Source organism: Oxyura jamaicensis, chromosome 1 (assembly GCF_011077185.1).
Source record: "Oxyura jamaicensis isolate SHBP4307 breed ruddy duck chromosome 1, BPBGC_Ojam_1.0, whole genome shotgun sequence".
Taxonomy (NCBI): Eukaryota; Metazoa; Chordata; class Aves; order Anseriformes; family Anatidae; genus Oxyura; species Oxyura jamaicensis.
The window spans coordinates 103866063-103875435 of record NC_048893.1 but is presented as its reverse complement, the minus strand read 5'-3'; the positions used below and the strand labels follow the sequence as shown (position 1 = coordinate 103875435).

The window sequence follows — 9373 nt, the reverse complement described above, 5'->3', positions numbered from 1 at the left end:
GAGACTATTATACCAATAAAGCAGCCACAGTTCTCTAGACCACCAATGAACCCTCCAGACTACCTGTGTGATACCCTCCAAATTACTGAAGATGACAAGTATGTAGTTATCTCACATTATAAGTCTTGAACTAAAAGGTACAGAGTACTTAAAAATTTCCCTAACACTTTAAATCCTTGCCTATTTCATTTAGAATAGAATAGAATATCCTGAGTTGGAAGGGACCCTTAAGGATCATCAAGTCCAACTCTCGACACCGCACAGGTCTACCCAAAAGTTCAGACCATGTGCCTAAGTTCACAGTCCAATCTCTTCTTAAATTCAGACAGGCTCGGTGCAGTGACCACTTCCCTGGGGAGCCTGTTCCAGTGTGCAACCACCCTCTCTGTGAAGAACCCCCTCCTGACGTCCAGCCTAAATTTCCCCTGCCTCAGCTTAACCCCGTTCCCGCGGGTCCTGTCACTAGTGTTAATGGAGAAAAGGTCTCCTGCCTCTTGACAACCCCTTACGAGGAAGTTGTAGACTGCGATGAGGTCTCCCCTCAGCCTCCTCTTCTCCAGGCTGAACAGGCCCAGTGACCTCAGCCGTTCCTCGTACGTCTTCCCCTCCAGGCCTTTCACCATCTTCGTAGCCCTCCTCTGGACACTCTCCAACAGTTTCATGTCCTTTTTATACTGTGGTGCCCAGAACTGCACACAGTACTCGAGGTGAGGCCGCACCAGCGCAGAGTAGAGCGGGACAATCACCTCTCTTGACCTACTAGCGATGCCGTGATAACATGGTTAGATGCCACGAAGTAGGTGGCAGTGCCTTAACCGTATGCGTGTTGTACAGGCCACTGGGGCCTCTTCCATCCTTATCAAGGGGAGTGCTAACCTTCTCTCCTTTCATACAACACATTTATTACTGATAATCCTGTAGATCATATCACCTTATCCTTTTAACTTTTTTAAATCCTTCCTTGAAACCTACCTTCCCTATGATGCCTACAAATCTCTGCCAGATGGGACTGTTTAGACTAACAGCCATTTGTGACTGGTTTTAGTAAAGGCACCCATCAAAACATTTTCTCATTGCCTTCTTTTCTCACTCTCAATCTGCTTGTCTCTTTTTTATTGCCTACATTATTATTATTATTACTACTAATAATAATAATTTAATAAAAAAACAGAAATAGGGCTGCCCTAATGATTTCCTATCTTACAATAGCTAACATCTAGAGGCCTGAAAGGGTACTTCGGAGAAAAAAAGAACAAAAAAAAGTACAAGGAGGCAGAATTATTACCTAAAATATTATGTAAGAAAAAAAATAGTTTTAATTCCACACTTTTAATAGGATTTATACTTAGAATTAATCAAGAACTAAAAAATAAATGAAAAGAGAACAACACTATTGTTCTGGAAGTTTTGAGTAACCACTTTCCATTTTTATATCCTCTTTTCTTCTCCTGAGGAATAGGCAAATAAAATAACTCAAGAGGAGTACTACTTAATATGAAAAACTAAAAGTGACAAGGACTTCTGTCATAACTTTAAATAAGTCACGTTGAGTGGCTTCTGCAGCATAAAATACTGATATAATTCTGAAAACAAGTCAGTCTATTACCGATTAAAAAAGAAAAAAACATTTTTTTCTACTGTATCTAGAGGTCAGAAGTATGCATATGAGAAGTTACAGCAACAATTTTGCTGTTAATTATATCTTTCTTTAAGAAAAAGAAGAAAAGAGACTTCTATAAACCTTAAGTCTTTTGCAACATTAATTACTTAAAAAATACTCAAAAAAATTATTATGCTCAGATATACTCAGCAAAGAAGCTAGCAGTCTTCATAAGTAAAAATTCCCCTCCTAACAAAATGAAAGCGTATAAATATCTTACCTTTATAAGCATCAGCCCCTTTCAACCATAAATCAAAAATGCATTGTATTGGTGGCTACTCAAACTCTTAGGATATACTGCTGGGAAAGCAACATGTGCTAGAACTAAACTTTCAGGTGGGTCCATTTAAGTTCATTTGAAAAAGTTGCCTTTGTTGCAGATGTTTTTCCACTATTGCAGGGTGTGAGTTCAACTGTCAAAGAATTATTGCTGTGTGCTAGTGTTCACAAAGGCATTGCAAGCCTGAAGCCCCATTTCATGTGAACAAGAAGACAGATTTACTGCATATGCTCAGAAACCATCTCTGTCATAGGTGTGGGAGGACCAAGTTCCATAGGCTATGGGTGGTAAAACTACCCTTCCCTATGCATGTCTGGGGCACTTGTTCTGAAGCAGCAAAGATCTGTGTTGTATCCACAGCATTGTATCCACAGCACCAGGGGCAGGCTCAGAGTTGGAGGCAGAAGTGTCAGGAGGATGTGCTGTGTCCTTCCAAGAAGCACAGCTAGGGTAAGCAGGCAGTGAATAACTAGCTGCTGCTCTAGTTCTGCCTGCAGCCCTGATACATGACTAGCTCATTTTTTTTTAATTAATTTATTTTTTTTTGAACCACTCTTAATATGTAATATATGTTAATATCACTTATTTTCCTGATGCTTCTAATACACTACCTGAGTGTATTATATTTGATAGTGACAACAAAAATAGGCATTTGTTGAAAATGAAATGCATTTAGAGAGATCAATTTTGTCAGATTTGGTTTCACATTTTCATGATGTTCCATGCTGTTGCTTCCCCCCTCCAAGATGCAGTACTTCACAGCTCAAATCATGAGGCATAAGTAAGAAAAGAGAAAGTAATCCCCTAATTCTCCTGGTACTGCTAATAACCTGAGATTGATTTAAAAGTTCTGAAAACAAATTTACAGGAAAAATATACAGACTAGCAAAAAAATACCAATTTTTAATATATTTATTATTATTATTTTATTATTTGTATAGTGAATTTTAAATTAATCTTTTCCTTTGGAGAACGGGGCTATGGAAAAGGGATTTTATGCTTTATAATAACTTCACATTATCAATACAGTGAGGCCTGTATGAAGATTTAGAATTCTTCCAAGACAGAGAACAGGAGGAAGGGAAATAATATGAAAGAGAGAATAAAGATTAGAGCAAATATTGTAAGGAATTGGCTGTACTCTGTTAACATTCAGCTGGCAAAAAGCCTTCTAGCATCTGAATGGGAAATTCTGCTGGAGGACGGACTTCATAACCTGAGTGAAAGAAGCCAGAGGCTGCATTAAGTACAATAGGGTAAAGGCAGCAGACTTGAGAATTGTTTGTCAGAAGATTTTAATACTCTATAGAGACACATTAAAGTAATTCAACAACAATTTTCAGTTGAAAATAAAGTTCCAGCAATATTAAAATGTTTTACTTTGCTCCTGTTTGACTTGCATATACTCAGGTGGATACAATATGCTATTATTAGGCATTATATTTCTAAGTTACAGATATTTTTTGAGTCTAATTATCTCTGAATGTTTTACTCCACACAACAGTGGGATTCTGACTATTCATCACAATTTAATACTAAAGCAAATTTAGAAATGTTGGAATTATGTCCAGCTGCCATTCATGTTACTAAAGAGGCCAGAGGATTACAAATCAGTGTTGGAGTCCATGTCTGTGTTTCCTGTCCCTGTTATCTTCCCAGTTTATCTCTTTCCTTCTGATATTACCAACTCCTGATACTGTTTCATCTCTGAGTGATTTTCCCTGTCTTCTGGTTTCTCTCCCCAAATCTTCATTCTAGTTTTCTTGTTCAGTCAGTCCCAGGAAAATCCCTAGTCCCATTTATCTCTAGTCTTTCTTCTGCCTATGCGCAGTGCATTTTTCCTTTCTTTTTCCAAAGTTTGAACATTGATTCTCCATGTGTTTGGAGTGGTTAGCTCCCTTTCTCATACTTGCAGGATTAATGTGAGAATTATTTAGAGCAGAGGAAATACAGTCATCCTTTTCTCAATTTGAAAGCCTGAGTTTCATGTCTCTCAGCTTGCAACTCGATGTAGTGAAGATGGCTGTCTCAGGTATGTGATGTCAAATTATTGTAAATTAGAGTTGTGGGATGATGTGGTGCTAGACTCCTGCCCTGCAATAATAGTGAAGCACCTTTTTGACTCTAGTGGAATGTATGGCCTCAGATGGTATTCAGAGGAAGAGGGACAAGGTATGATGCTGCTGTGTACAGCACTTGAATCTGCGTGGTGTTCCAGCAGTGGAGGAAAAGCAGCAATATGGAAACCACAGGTCAAATGCTGAAGTGTGAATCTTGACAGCCTAGGAATAGTTATGCCAAATTTCTGAAATATATGGGAAGTATAGCTGCTACAAAAGGAATGGACAGGTGAAATGTCATGCTTACCTGCCCTGCTCCTCGAACTACATAAGCTCTTTTGAGTGAAAATTTCTTACATGTTTTTTGGAAGCATGTTATCCAGCAAGAGGAAGAAATACATTTGAGCAGAAGTTTGCCAAAACTAAGAGCAACTGCAAAGATTGTCTTTTACAGGAAGGTAGCAAATATCAGTAGATATTTAGCAATGGTAGTAAATAATGCTACTGACTACATGTCATTGCCAACAACAAGATATTTTTTATTTTTTGGCTTAAAGGGATCACATTTCCAATGCTTAGTAGATATTTTTTGAAGGTATAAGACAACTTGCAAAAAGTGTGGAGAGTTTGTATATGCTATTGAATATTTTGTTTCAGATGAGGGTGAGAGCATTGGATTGAGATTGTTCTAGACAACAAAGTTGCTTTGGCTGCTGATTAATTGATTTCTAGAGACTGTGTTAATAAGAAATTCAATTAAGCACTTAGCTGCAAGTGAAGTTATATGGGTTAGGTGTAAAAAATGTCTCTACCTTTCCTTCCAGCCCCAATTAATGAGTGGATAACTTTTCTGATCATGGTTTAGTTTCAAAGAGTATTTGGAAAGATATGCTTGTTTATTGAATTTCCACTACTTGTACAATTTCAGTGTTTAATTTATAATAATAATAGTTATAATTATTGTTATTATTTCTGAAGACTCAACAGACCTGATTCAACAGACCAAGTCTCTTTTCCTGTCTTAACACGATTTGTGATGTTATGGAATATTTTGGTAGCAGGTAGCATTTTGCCAGCTGTGATGTATGACCTGTGGGCAGTGGATGTAATAATAATCTTATGAAGTAAAAGCTAGGACTCCTAGTGATATGTTTCATATCAAAAGAAAAACAACAACAACAAACAAACACTGTTTCATAGAGAGTAAATCACTAGACAAAAAATTAAGCATAACCTGTAACATTTATTATAATAGTGACAGTATACAATATGATAAGTGCTGACAATAATGCATACTATTCTTTACATATGGTAAATGTAAGCAAATTATTTGGGCTGAAACAATCCGCTTTTAAAGGTTGACTACTACATAACTTTCTACCCAGGATTCAGTAAGCTGTCATATAGGGTTTAGTTTTTGCAGCATAACATTGTAACCTTCATATGGCTTTACTGAGAAATTGTTCAAGCTGAGAAGACAGGTGTTCTAAAGCCAAGCAACATAAGAAAAGTTAAAACCTAGGTGGAGGAGACACTTGGAAGTTATCAGTTGTCAGCTCAAGAGTTCAAACCGAATAATACTAACACAAAAACTGTAAAACCCTAAATAAAATAAATCTAGGGAAGCAGTAGACATCAGCATAAAGAACCAAACCAATCTAAAGGACTGTGGTGTCCTACCCCCTGCCTACTTGACTAAAACCATCATGTTCTGTGATTCTGTGAATAGTTTCCTTCACATTAAAAGAGACCCCAAGAGGGAGGGTTAGTGATGAGCGATTTAATTATGAGAACATACTGGTCAAAAATGTTGTCTAAATACAAAAAATGCACCTCTTTAAAGTACATGGAGTACATGTACATTACTGAATTGTTCAGTTGCTTTGTTATGAATCATTAGTTGGAAGAAAAACAGGCTCCACATCTATGAAGTGCCATTCAAAGAATTACTTGATGGTATTAACTGATGGCTTTTGCCATCCTATTGAATTTATAAAAGCATCATACAGTTTCCTTTCAGGACATGAACATTTAATTTGGTAGTGGGGAAAAAAAGCCTTTTATCATAAGTATAGTTAGTCTGTTGGACAGCCTGCCAAGGCATGTTGTAGAATTGTCAACAACGAATTGCTCAGTGCTAGACGAGACACCCACACACTGGGACTGTGTGTAAGCCAAATCAATTCCTCTGCCATGCAGGGCTGGACTAGATGACTCACTACAATGGCTTTCCAACTGAAATTATTCTTGATTAAACAGTGTAATGCATGAGAAGCTTCAAACCACAAAAAAAGAGGAGGAAAAAAATCAAACACTGGTCCATACCTGTAGACATCTAGTAGCAAATACCTGCCTGTGTAGTGGGTTAGCCTTGGCTGGTCACCAGTTGTCCAGCCAGGGGCTCTCTACCTCTCCCTCTTCAGCAAAATGGGGAGAAAATACAAGGAAAAAACCCTCATGGATTGAGATAAAGACAGGAAAATCACTCACCAAATATTGTCATGGGCAAAACAGACTTGACTTGGGAAATATTAGTTCAATTTATTGCCAATTAGTTACAGAGTAGGGTAGTGAGAACTAAGAAAAAAGCTAAAAGCACCTTCCTCCCCTTCGCTCCTGCCAACTTCCCCTTGAGCAGGGCAAGGAGGGTGGGAAATGGGGGTTGTGGTCACTCCATAACAGTTCCTCTATGAAGCTCTTTCCTCCTCACACTTTCCCCTACTCTAGTGTGGGGTCCTTCCTGTGAGATGCAGTCCTTCTCAAACCATTCCAACATGGGACCTCGCCATGGGTTGCAGTTCTTCAGGAACTCTTCCAAGATGTGTCTGTCTCAGAGACAGCATGGGTCTACTGTGGGTAGCTGCTCATGCCAGAAAACTTATTCCACTGTGGCTGCAGCTTTGGCCAGGAGGCTGCTCTTTTGTGGGCTCTCCATGGGCTACAGACACCTTCAGTCCAGATCCACCTGCAGAGGTGTGGATATCTGTTCCAGCGTGGTACTCATGGGTTGCAGGAGAACTTCTGATCCAGCACACGGAGCACCTCTTCCCCCTCATTCTTCACTGACCTTGGTGTCTGCAGGGCAGTTTCTCACTTCTCTTTCTCTATCTTTTCTGCTGTGGTGCAGCAATTTTTTCTTCTTTCTTAAATCTGCTCTCCCAGAGGCCCAACCAGCATCACTTACAGGCTCTGCTCTGGCCAGCAGCATGTCCATTTTGGAGCCGGATGGAGCTGGCTCTGATCTGATGTGGGACAGCTGCTGGGTTCTGCTCACAGAGGTCATCCCTGCAGACCCCCTTCCCCCCACCACCCCCCAAACTTTGCCATGTAAACCCAATGCAGCATGTGATGAAAGAATGAAGTGGTAAATAAATAATCCTGCAGGAAAATATTTTAAGTTCAATTTCCTCAAATGATACTGTTTATTTAAAAAATGTATTATGTTTTGCTAATTTCCATCTAGTAAACACTATTTAAGCAAGTAAATAGCTGAAGTTTGGCTAAAACAATGTTTATCAAAATGTACCACAAAATAAAATTATAAGACAAAGCATAATGGAATTGGGAGAGAGTAAGAAATATTGTAATATGCAATAAATGTCCCTAGCAAATTTCAAGATAAAATTATTGATTATTGAATAAAATGCATATATTTTACAGCTACCTGACAGAAGTGATCACAATATGGTTCTTCTAGAAAAGCATTCAAATCATTAAAAACAAAATATTTTTACTTTTTTTCTTTTCTTTCCTTTTTTTCATTTTCCTTTTCTCTTTTCTCCTTCCTCTTTCCTCTTTCTTCTTTTCCCTTCCCCTTCCCCTTCCTTCTTCTTATTCTTCTCCTTCATCTCATTCTTCTTCCTCTTTTTTTTTTTTTTTATTTTTTTAATTATCTTTTTATATTTTTTTTTCTTGGGGAAGTATTATTATCAGCATCATCAAAATCTAAAGTAAGAGTTGTGAAAATTAAATCCCAGGAAAATATGTATGTATTATATGTAAAGCACATATTTAATTTGTGAATTCAGTGGATGCTACAAGTCTCACTCCAACAAATATGGAAGGGTAGGAAAGAATTTAGTGGCATCTATAAGATTTGTATTGTTAACCTTTAGAAGCAGCATGAGTTGTAAATTATTATCTAAATAATGAAAATTATTATAGTCTTTTTTTTTTTTTTTTTTTTTTTTTAATCATTCACAATAACTGAAATTTCCAGAACTCTCTCCTAGAGAAATCCACTATTTATCAACTAGGAATTGTTTTCATAACAGAAATAGAAGCTTAAAAAAAATTCAAACGCAGAAGCAGTAATATATATTAATATGTGCTAATTCAAATCTTTATACATACAGAGACAACTTCAGCTGAAGAAATTTAGCAATTTTCCAGTTAAATTTTGCATACTGTCTGCTCTTGATGTTTTATTAAGAATTCTCTAGATATTTCTTGTCTTTCAAAGATGTTTCCCATATGCAGTTCTTATTGTGAAGCTTACCAAAATAACAAATAAACAAACAAATAAGTAAAACCAGAACCTGAACACAAATTAATGTCTTACAAAGCGTTAAAGAGAAATAGAGCATTTTGTCACAAATTTTATTATTTGATTTTATTTGCTTTTAATGCTTAGCATTAGACACACAGGCTTTTACTAAATTTTAACTCTGTGCAAACAACCTGGTTCTCCCCTTCCTCTGAAGCAGAACTTCGGTACCATTATTCAAGTGCTATCAGAAGGAAAAAAATATTTTAATTATTCTTAATAATATTAAAAATCAAGAATATTAATAAAAAATACTCCCTTAAAGTCTGATCTAATTTCTTTTTCCCCAGCTACTTTCATGTCTCAACTTTGATAATGAAAACAGATAAATCTATTTAAATGTTGTTTTCAATTGTTTAAAGTTTGTTTCAGATTTCTACCCCATTTACTCAGGTCTTTGTGAGCATGACAAAAGGTTTTCATTAATTTTAGTTTCTGATTACTTTTGCAAAATCTAAATTCTAGACTCTTAAGTCCACAGAAGTCCATTCTTTTAACACACGTGATGGAAGGAAGATGAGTATAGTTGAAAGCAAGTCAATCTGACTAAAGGAGTGGTTTGCTTGAGAGCTAAGAATTAGATTTAAGAACAATGAACCCTTTTCCTGATATTAGCTAAACAATTTGACTGCACGATCTCCTTTCACTCTCTCAGCAGTAAAATGAAAATGATGCTTAGATCAGGCTACGTTAAAAGGCAATATTTCCAAAACACTGTTGCTACAGTCCCATTCAAACTCCCCGTGGGCCAGATGCTCTCTGCACCACCTTGTATCTGGGGACTGCAGGACGGGACTGGCTGGGGAGGGAGGGCAGTGCATCACCCT

The 9373-nt window shown here is 37.2% G+C and overlaps 1 non-coding gene across 1 annotated transcript; it reads right to left on the bottom strand.

Annotated features, from left to right (window-relative positions):
• Positions 1 to 770: 770 nt before the first annotated feature.
• Positions 771 to 898, bottom strand: LOC118161017. The gene has a single exon (XR_004747829.1). It is a non-coding gene; the product is annotated as a U6atac minor spliceosomal RNA (small nuclear RNA).
• Positions 899 to 9373: the final 8475 nt, after the last annotated feature.